Source organism: Chrysochloris asiatica, unplaced genomic scaffold, assembly GCF_000296735.1.
Source record: "Chrysochloris asiatica unplaced genomic scaffold, ChrAsi1.0 scaffold00013, whole genome shotgun sequence".
In the NCBI taxonomy this organism is placed as follows: domain Eukaryota; kingdom Metazoa; phylum Chordata; class Mammalia; order Afrosoricida; family Chrysochloridae; genus Chrysochloris; species Chrysochloris asiatica.
Genome location: NW_006408531.1, coordinates 6,343,041 through 6,351,877, shown reverse-complemented (window position 1 = coordinate 6,351,877; position 8,837 = coordinate 6,343,041). Strand labels below are relative to the sequence as shown.

Here is an 8,837-nt window from a genome sequence, read left to right as displayed (position 1 = left end):
TCATAGACTTGTTTTTCATTTTCTTCAGCTTCCATCTGAACTTACATATGAGCACTGATGGTCTATTTCAGAGTCTGCTCCTGGCCTTGTTTTTGACGGACCACATATATAGTCAATTTGATTTCTGTATATTTAATCTGATGAAGTCCATGTCTATAATAGTCTTTTATGTTGCTTAAAAATGTATTTGAAATGAGGAAGTCATTGGTATTGCAAAATTCTATCATGCAATCTCCAACATCATTTCTGTTATCAAGGCCATATTTTCTAATGACTGATCCTTCCTCTTTGTTTCTAACCTTTGTATTACCACCATTAGTAATGATCCATACATCTCAATTGTATGTTTGATCAGTTTCAGATCGAAGTAGTTGGTTGCTGTTGTTGTTAAGTGCTGTGGAGTCGGTTACGACCCATGGCAACCCTGTAAAGAGTTTCCAAGGAGCAACTTGTGGGCTTGAACCACTTACATTGTGGATCCAACTGACTTTGCAGTCCAGCACATTAACTCTTTTTTAATTTCATCATCACTGACTTTAGTGGTTGGGCATAAATTTGAATAATAGTGACATTGACTTTTTCTTTGTAAGAGTATTGAAAATACCTCATCCCAAACAGCATTATATTTTAAGATCCATCTTGTAATGTTATTCTTGATAATGAATGTAATACCATTCATCTTCAATTTTTCATTCCTGGTATAGTAAACTATGTGATTTTCAGATTCAAAATTGTGAATACCAGTTGATTTCAGTTCACTAATGCCTAAGATATCAATGTTTATGTGTTCTGTTTAATTTTTGACAACTTCTAATTTTCCTTGAGAAATACTTCATACTCCCATGTTCTAGTTATTAATTGGTATTTGCAGCTGTTTCTTCTCATTTTGAGTTGTGTCCCGTTGTCAAATGAAGTTCCTGAAAGCTTAACTCTGTTTGTGTCATCATAGTCACTCTTCTTTGAGGAAGCAGCTCTTCCCTAGTCATATTTTGAGTGCCTTCCAAACTTAGGGGCTCATCCTCTTGCATTATATTTTACTATATTCTAGTGTTGTTCATCTTGTTTCACTGTTCATTATTCTGCTGACATCCGACCATGTTTCCCTGCTATTCATATGGTTTTCTGTGGGTATCCATTTGGAAGTTGTCTTCCTCTCCTTCCAATTCTGTTTTAGTCTGGAGGCTTAACTGAAACCTGTGCACAGTAGATGACCCTACCAGCATAAAATACTGGCGGCACAGTTTTTAGCATCAGAGCAACACATACCAACACAGTGCAACAAACTGATGAATGAGTGGTGGTTAGTGTTTGTCAGGCCCCTATTGATGAATCACATTGAAGACCCTTTTGAATTTGAAGCAAAATCCTACAATCTTTTGCAGACAATTACGCTCCTTTTGAGAAACAGTCTTTGGCTTGTTACTGGGCCTTGGTAGAGACTGAACTCCCTGCCATGGGCCACCAAGTCACCATATAACCAGTGCTACCCATTATGAACTGGGTGTTGTCTGACTTACAAATTATAAAGTTGTACTTGAACAATAGCACTCCATCATTAAATTGAAGTGGTATATGTAAAAGCAAGGTGTCCTGGTGTGGTGCTATGAGTTAATGAACTGGACAGAAAAGTCAGTTTGAACCACAAGGTTATCTGTTCAAGCTCATCAGTGGCTTCTTGGAAACCTTATACAGGGTTGCTATGGTTTGGACCAACTTGATGGCATTTAACAACAACAACATATGAAAACCAAACTTAAGCAGGACTTGAAGGCACAAATAAGTTACATGAAGAAGTAGCCTAAATACCCAACGGTCTCCACTCATGTCCCATTACCTTCCCTTTCCCAGTCTACACCTATGGTGACATAGGGGATTCCTGATCAGCAGTTGACTGAGGAACAGAAAACATGCTTGGTTTACAGATGGTTCTGTGTGATATGCATGTACCACCTGAAAGTGAAGAACAGTAGCACTACATTCCCATTCTGAAATGACCATGAAAAACAAAAATGGAGGGAAATCCTCCCAATGGGCAGAACCTCAAGCAGTGCACCTGGTTTTTCATTTTTCTTGGAAGGAAAAATAGCCATATGTATGACTGTATACTGATTCATGGGTGTGACCAAAAGTTTTGCTGATGGTCAGGAACTTGGAAGAAACATAATTGGAAAATTGTTGTCAAGGAGGTGTGTTGAAGAGGTATGTGGATAGACCTCAGTGAATGGGTCAAAAAAGTGATGATATATATATGTCTCATGTGAAGGTGCACCAAAGGTTTACAACAGCAGAAGAAGATACACCCCATGAACAGGATGATATGTTCTGTTGAAACTAATCATACACTTTCTCCAGCCATTGTTGTCATTGAACAAAGTGGCCATAGTAGCAGGGATCGAGGTTATGGGCGGGCTCAGCAGCATGAACTTCCACTCACCAAGGTTGACTTGGTTATAACCACAACTGAATATCCAATCTACAAGCAGCAGAAATCAACATTGAATCCCAGATATGGGACCATTCCTCAGGGAAATCAGCTAGCAACCTGGTGGTAGATAGGTTACATTGGACCCCTTCCATCATATAAAAGGTAGCGTTTTGTTCTTACTGGAATAGACACTTAATTTGGAAATGGATTTGTCTTCTCTACATGCAATGCTTCTTCCAAAACTCCCATTTGTGGACTTACAAAATGTCTTATCCACCATAATGGTATCCCACACAGCATTGCCTCAGATCAAATAACCCACCTCACAGCAAATGAAGTGTGGCAATGAGCCCATGCTCTTAGATTTTACTGGTCTTACTATGTTCCTCATCATCCTGAAGCCAAAGCCTTGATCTAATGTTGGATTGGCATTCTAAAGACAGGATTATGGTGCCAACCAGGTGGCAATACATTCCAGGGTTAGGACAATATCCTCAAGGAGACTGTATATGATCTAAACCATAATCCAATATATGGTGATGTTTCTCCAATACTCAGGATTCTTGGGTGGAAATTGGAGTAGCACCACTCACTATTACTCCTAGTGACCCACTGTCAAAATTTTTGCTTCCTAACCCTAAGATCCTATGCCCTTTGAGTCTGGATATTTTAGTCTCAAAGCGAGGAATACTTCCAGCTAGAGATACAAGACTAATTTCATTGAACTGGAAGTTAAGAAAGCCCCTTGGCCATTTGTGTTCCTCATGTCACTTGGTCAACAGGCAAAGAAGGAAATTACAGCATTGGGTGGTGAGATTGCTCCTGATTATCAAGGGGATATTGGATTGATACTACATGGTATAAGTAAAGAAAACATGTGTGTAATCCTAAGATTCCTTAGGATGCCTTGTAGTACTACCAAGTCCTGTGATTAAAGTCAATGGTAAACTAAAGCAACCCAATTCCAACATGACTACTAATGCCAAGATTCTTCAAGGTATGAGTAACACAATCAGGCAAAGAACCATGACCAGCTGAGGTGTTTGCTGAGTGCAAAGTAACATTAGAATGTTATAATGTGGTATCTTTCTCAACTCCCCTGTGTATATATTGTTTTGGAAAGCTTGAGTAATTGCAAGAAATTCTTAGACAGTTACAATCTACGGAACTTGTTTATCACTTTCTTCCTCAACAAGTAAGAGTTTAGATTTAAGTCACAATATGAGTTCAGTCCTTCAGATCATACCCAAACTTCTCAAAAGAAGCATCATAAAGAGTCTACCAGGAAGACCTGATTTAATTTTTGGTTTTTAACTTTTTTTGAGTTAGAGCTAGGCCTTTCTTAGTGTACTGTGGTGCTGTGAATTTATTGTGAATATTGTTGTCATTCGACAGCAACTATCCTTCTGTTATACTGGAAAGAGCAGAGATAATGGAACAAGAAGTGTTTGAAATTCATCCTTATCTTTAATCAGCTTTAGGCCTCATGCTGCAATATTTGGCTTATCTTCTCAGGTTTCTTATAGCGTTGACTAAAGATGTTGAGTTGTTTGATTGTTTGTTGTTGTTGTTGCTTTTATGTTCATGTGGGGAGTACTGACATCCAAGACCTGTTTATACTGGTATCTTCTCTACCTCATTTTTGTAGGAAAAATACCTGGAATTCAAATATACCAAACTGGCTTTTTATCTTCCAACACTTTAAATATTTCATTCCACTCTCTTCTTGTGTAGTTGGTTTAGGAGTAAATCATCATAATTTTTATTCTTCAGCACTGGACTCCGAGCCACAAACTTGGATATTCAAACCCACCAGCTGCTCCTCAGAAACCCGAAACAGAGTCACTATGAGTAGACACCAACTCAATGGCACTTAATAACAACAACAAGATTCTTTTAAGATTTTTTTTTTTTTTGTATTTATGCTTACGCAGTTTGAAAATAATATGACAAAGTATGGATTCATTGGTATTTATCTTGATTGTTTTATTATAAGTATTCTATAACTGGATTTGGTGTCTACCATTAATTTTGGAAATTTTCAGTCATGATTATTTCAATATATTTTCTATTACTTTCTCTCTTTTCCTTAAAATATTTCCATAATAGATGTGATACATCTTCTGAAATTGTCCCTCAGTTCTTGGATAGCCTATTGCATTATTTATTCATGCTTCTCTTTACTTTTACAGTTTTGGAATTCTTTCTCACCTATCATTAAGCTAAGTGATTATTTCCTCTGCTGTATCCTGTCTATTGATGTGTTCATCAAAGGCTTTCTTTGTTTCTGTCATAGTGTTTTATTTTGTTTTTTTATTTCTAGCATTGGCTTTCAATTATTTACTAGAGTTTACAGCTCTATGCTTATATTAACATTTTATCTTGCATTTTGTCCCTTTTTTCTTTTAGAGAAAGCCTTCTACAGATATTCTATTAGCTTCCTGTGCATCATTATTTATCAATAAATAAATCATTTCAAGTAATATTTTTCTATTAATTAATTATGATTCATATTTTACAATCTGGGCCATGACAAAAAAATGATAGGGGTGTGTGAATTCTATAAGTTTACATAAGATTTTTTAAATATTTGAACCATTGTTTAATCTGTGTAACTTTTTATAATAGGGTTGAAACTAGAGGACATTCTGTTGAGTGAAATTAGCCAAACACAAAAAGACAAATAATGTCTGATACCACTATTATAAAGTCAAGAAATAGTTTTCACAGTAAAAGAAACATTCTTGGACGTTTACCAGTGATGAGAAGAAAAGGAAGGGTAAATCACTAACTAGAATGTGTTGTTGTTAAGTGCTGTCGAGTTGGCTTCAACTCATAATGACCTTGTATAGGGTTTCCTAAGAGCAAATGGTTGGTTTGAACTGCTGACCTTGCTATTTGTGATACAGTGCTGATCCTATAGGACCACACCAGGGTTGCCATTGTTGTTAGGTGCCATCGAGTTGGTACTGACTTATAGTGACCTAATGCACAGCAGAATGAAACACTGCCTGATCCTGGGCCAACCTCACTACTGTTGTCACGCTTGAGTCTATCAATGCTGCCACTTGGCTAATCCATCTCATTGGGGGTCTTCCTCTTTTTCTCTGACCTTCCACCTTACCAAACATGATATCCTTTTCCAGCGACTGGTCCCTCCTGACAATATGTCCAAAGTATGAGAGACAAAGTTTGGCTATTTTGGTCTCCAAGGAGCACTCTGGCTGCACTTCTTCTAACACGAATCTGTTGGTTCTTTTGGCAGCCCATGGCACTTTCAATATTCTCCTCCAACACCTTAACTCAAAAGCATCAATTCTTCTATGGTCTTCCTTATACACTGTCCAGCTTTCGCATGAATATGAGGTTATTGAAAATACCATGGCATGGGTCAGGCACACCTTAATCTTCAAGCTAACATCTTTGCTCTTCAACACTTTAAAAAAAAGTGTACAGCAGATATGCCTAATGCAATATGCTGTTTGATTTCTTGACTGCTGCGTCCATGAGTGTGGATGGTTGATCCAAGAAGAATGAAGTCCTTGACAACTTCAATCTTTTCTCCATTAATAAGAATGTTGTTTATTGGTGCAGTGGTGAGGATTTTTGTTTTCTAAAGAAAACTCAAGGGTAGACGCATATTAACTTGGGTGAAGAGGAAGGCAATGTATGATAAAAGACAGGTCAGCAAAAAAAAAAAAAAAAAAAAAGATGGTGGCAAGGGAAGACACTGGGAGGAGTACCGGCATTAAAGGTAACAGAGGTACATACTGGTATATATACAGTCTTGACTTAATGAGAAGGTTGGTGGTTCAAACTCACCAACTACTCCCTGGAAAGGCTATCGGGATCACTGTGAGTCAGATCTGACTCACTGGCATTTAACAACCACAAATGAGTGGATGCATGAATAGACACACAGACAGAATGATTGTGGGAAGGAGAATAGGTTTAGACCCAAAAAATATATACATATTTGACATAATATTTATGCATGTGCATTTGACTATGCTACAAATATGAGGGTGCTTCAGAAAGTTAGTGGAAAAGTGGAATTAAAAGATAATGTAATTTTCCCATAAACTTTCTGAAGCCCCTTCAAATATTTATGAATAATGTGGCATATACAAATGGCAAAGTTATGAAAACTTCTTAGATATAACCAAACACCTTGAGGACATGAGACATTGGGCCTGGGGGCTCAGGATTATAGTCTCAGGAGACACTAATGTCAAGTGGCATAGCGTAGTCTACAAAGATGATGTTCTATATCCCACTTTATTGGGCATCGACTAGGGTCTTCAAAGCTTGTGAGTTGCCATCTTAGGCCCAGCTATTTATCTCTTTCCATATGGAGCAATGAAGAGGGAAGAAAATCAAAGACACATGGATACAATTAGTCTAAAGAACTAATGAACCATGTGAACATCAGCTCCCACAAACCTGAAACCAAAAGAACTAGATGGCTATTGAATACCACTATTGACTGCTATGAAAGGGATCACATTAGAAGGCTCTAGATAGAGTGAGAGAGGGGGTAAAAATGAACAAAACTTAAAATCATAAAAAAGATAGACATACTGCGTGTATATAGACTGGTGGAGTCCCTTCGTCATCCTTCAGGTATGGAACTGTGCTCACTCCTGTGAATCAATTTTCATCCAAACAACAGACGAGTCTATAAGGGGAACAAAACCAGTAGGGAGGTACACACGCCTTAGAATTATCAACCATCTGAGATCAAAAGGAAAGTGTTTGATGAAGGACAAAATTAATAAGGGTTAGGAAAGAAGGAGGGATAGACACAAGCAATACAAGGAGTAAGTGTGATAAATGATGCTACATTGTGGGATTGCATTAAAAAATGACATGAAACAAATGTGTATGAATTGTTGAATGAAAAACTGATATGCTCTGTAAATCTTCAACCAGATCACAATAACTGAGAGTAATAGCAGTTGCAGGATTCCAAATGAAATGATATCAAAAGCAAAGAAATGAAGAATGTTTTCCTGTTTTAAATGTTTTGTTATTTCACTGAACATATTCTAACATTTTTCATATTTTATGATCATAAAAATTCAGTTATTTAATCTGCAAAAAAGAGTCCTGGTATGGCACTGTAGAATAAATACTGGACTGCTAACCACAAGGTCAGTGATTCAAACTTACACGGGGTCTCTATGAGTTGGAACCGACTTGACAGCACTTCACAACAACAAGCGTGTATAATAGCTTGTAAAGTTAGAGTACATTAAATGTAACTTACTTGATTCTTTCAAAATATATTTCCAGTTTTAGAAATAAAAGATTATTATAGTTCAGCTCCACTATAGATATAAAATATTTATGCTTTACAGGAAAATCCATTTTATTATGTTATTTCTTCTCTATATAAAATGTTTCTGTACTTATTATTTATAAATAAATGATACAGAATAATTTTCTTAGTCAACATAGTCTTGTGATTTTGCACTGTAGAGGTTATTTCAAATATTTCTATAATAGGCAACTTATTTTTATTATCTTTTGATTGATAATGTAGGAGACAAATTAAAGTGAAATTTATATCTGACAAAACAGTACAGGTAGTCCCTGGGTTATGAATGAAATCCATCCTTATCTATGTCTTTAAGAATTTGTAAGTCAGTTGGAACAGGTGTGTACAGCTCTAATTCAGCCTTCTTTAGTGCAAGAAAAGACAACGTCTTTTCAGTGAAAGCAGCACGTGCAGTAAATGAATGTGATTGTGATGAAGAGTTTGTTGCAAGTAGGGTTTGGGTCAATCCTTTCAATGTGAGGACAAGTTTAACAGTAAAGCAAGGTTTCAAGGATAGTAGTGTGCCACTCAAATAAGGCGGCATTCTGCTCAAAGCTAGCTGTCTACTGAGCTTCTTTGAATGGATGTAGCACTCCACAGAACTGACAACATCACTCTATCTCTTCTAAGACTCCTACCTATTTCAGGGCTTTGACCCATAGTTTTCCCTATTCAATTTCTGCAATAAATCAGTTAAGTTGTAAAATTTCTGATTTGTTCCTGTTTCACTTTATAAGATATGATAAATCCCATTTGAAGCCCTACATTAAAGGAGGACTAGGAGTTGTGCATTAGTAAGACGTTTGCAACCAAGGTCTAAAGTATATAACCAAGGTCAAAGTTTGAAGATTCAAAAATAATAAATAGCTTTATATTTATCTATTTAAGCTTTTACAAATCTCTCCATCCACTCACACATGTATCTATCCTGGGTAATCTATATGTCATATTTTGTGGATTTGTTATTAGGTGCCATCGAGTTGGTACTGACTCATAGTGACCTTATGTACAACAGACCAAAACACTGCTGGATCCTGGGCCAACCTCACTATTGTTGCCATGCTTGAGCCCATTGATGCTGCCACTTTGCCA

The 8,837-nt window shown here is 36.9% G+C and overlaps 1 pseudogene; it reads left to right on the top strand.

Moving 5' to 3' along the window:
- The window catches only part of LOC102824276, an 8,972-nt pseudogene extending 6,063 nt beyond the window's left edge, over positions 1-2,909 (top strand).
- Positions 2,910-8,837: the final 5,928 nt, after the last annotated feature.